The sequence below is a fragment of the Raphanus sativus genome, unplaced genomic scaffold, assembly GCF_000801105.2.
Source record: "Raphanus sativus cultivar WK10039 unplaced genomic scaffold, ASM80110v3 Scaffold0007, whole genome shotgun sequence".
Taxonomy (NCBI): Eukaryota; Viridiplantae; Streptophyta; class Magnoliopsida; order Brassicales; family Brassicaceae; genus Raphanus; species Raphanus sativus.
This window is the reverse complement of record NW_026615333.1, coordinates 90,124-91,993: the sequence shown is the minus strand read 5'-3', so window position 1 is coordinate 91,993 and position 1,870 is coordinate 90,124. Positions and strand designations below refer to the sequence as shown.

At 30.8% G+C, this 1,870-nt stretch overlaps 1 long non-coding RNA gene across 1 annotated transcript; it reads right to left on the bottom strand.

Annotated features, from left to right (window-relative positions):
* Window positions 1-484: 484 nt before the first annotated feature.
* On the bottom strand, window positions 485-1,188 carry LOC108831434 (uncharacterized). Its single transcript, XR_001946355.2, has 2 exons — window positions 920-1,188; window positions 485-828 (listed from the first exon to the last, which is right to left on the bottom strand). It is a non-coding gene; the product is annotated as an uncharacterized LOC108831434 (long non-coding RNA).
* Window positions 1,189-1,870: the final 682 nt, after the last annotated feature.

Sequence of the window (1,870 nt, the reverse complement as noted above, 5' to 3'; positions counted from 1 at the left end):
TAATTTTCCGCGGTTTCGTCGTAAACCGAGCTGATGATCCCATTTGATCGAGAAATCAAGAAATGGTTAGCCGTGGCTTGCGGAGGATTGTTATAAAGATAGTCGAGAGTGCATAGTTTTACGTCGTATCGTCGTTTCAGAAGACTTTGGACGTTTCGCATTACAAGAAATATATACATTGTTAGCGCGAGAAATATGCTATATTAGATGTTTGATATCGAATTCATAAATGCTATGTATGCGGCAGACATCATAGGTACCCTTCCTACGATAGCGTTTTTTTAATGCTACGAAATATGCAGATATGATAGCAATACTTGTATGATATCATTAAGTTAACTATAGCATATGATTTGTGTTATGATGTACTTATAATGAAATTTATATAATGCTATAACTAAAAATATAATAATTAAAAATTATTTTATTTATTTAATTAGGATTAATTAATTAAAAATTAAATAATTAGAATCTAAATGGAAAATTATTTTGTAACGAAAATAAAATATATTTTATTAATAAATTAAATTTGGTTTACAGATTAATTCCGGTTTACAAAACTAAACCAGAAATTAAAAAACAAAATCAGACCACTACAATTTCCCTAACTCGGTTTACATTTAACCAGATCTAAAAAAACCTAACCCTAAAAAAAAACTCCAGCCGCCTCCTCCATAGCCTTTTCTCTCTTTCAACAGCCACGAACTTTGCTTCCTCCAGCCGCCATGAGACTTGCATCCTCAAGCCGCCATGAACCTTGCCTCCTCCAGCCGCCACGAGACTTGCATCTTCAAGCCGCCATGAACCTTGCCTCCTCCATAGCCTTATCTTTACCAAAAACATAACAAAATCAGATTCATAATAGAGAAACAAAGAGAAGGAGATACACAGATACGAAGAGAGAGAGAGAGAGGTCGACTGTGGTGGTGGTGAGACAAGGGGGAGACGCGGTGGTGGTGAGACGAGGAGAAGACGCGGTGGTGGTGAGACGAGGAGACGCGGTGGGAGACAGATGAGAAAGGCATTGAGAGAGAAGAGAGATATGAGATATGAGAATGAGAGGTTAGAGTGAAGAAGAAGAGAGAATCCTGAAAAAAAAGAGCAGAGAAGGATATTAGATGAGATCTGTCGTGAGAGAGGGAGAGAGAGAGAAGAACCAAAAATAAAAATTAAATGGAATAAATCTCTACCTTTAGATCTAAGTTAATCCAATGGCTAAGAGTGTGATCTATGTATTTAAACCTGATTTAAGTTTAGAGTTTTCTTTTGAACATAATAAATTGATATTTATTTTAAGAATTGATGTTTAAGTTTGAAAATATTTGATTAATATCAAGATTATGATTTTGGTCATCATTTTAAAAATTTGTATGTTTTACACAGAAATCTGATCTATAATTTGTTTATACATTTTTATAATTGATTCAAAAGTTGAAAATTTGAAAGATTAGATTTTATGTTCAAAAAAAAATATATAATTAATAGTAAAGTTTAGTTTTGTGATTTAAGGTTTGGATGTTGAAATATGAAGATTAGGATTAAAGTTTAGTATTTTAGATTAAAATTGGAAAATAATAGATTTGAAGAACAGATATAAGACTGTAGTTAAATTTTTAATAATTTAAATTTGAAATTCATATTTAGAGTATTGAATGTGTAGTTTATGTTTGAAGTTAGGATTTATGATATAGAGTTTGACTAAAGATTTAAGATATGTGTTTATAAAATTATATTTTAAGATTAAAAGGTTTAAATTTTGAGTTTAATTTTTGGATTTGATGTTATAATAAAATAGATTAGAGTTTTAAGAGTTGTCTTTAGAGTTTAGGGTTTAAAACCATGTTTAGGATTTAAAACAATGTTTAGAGTT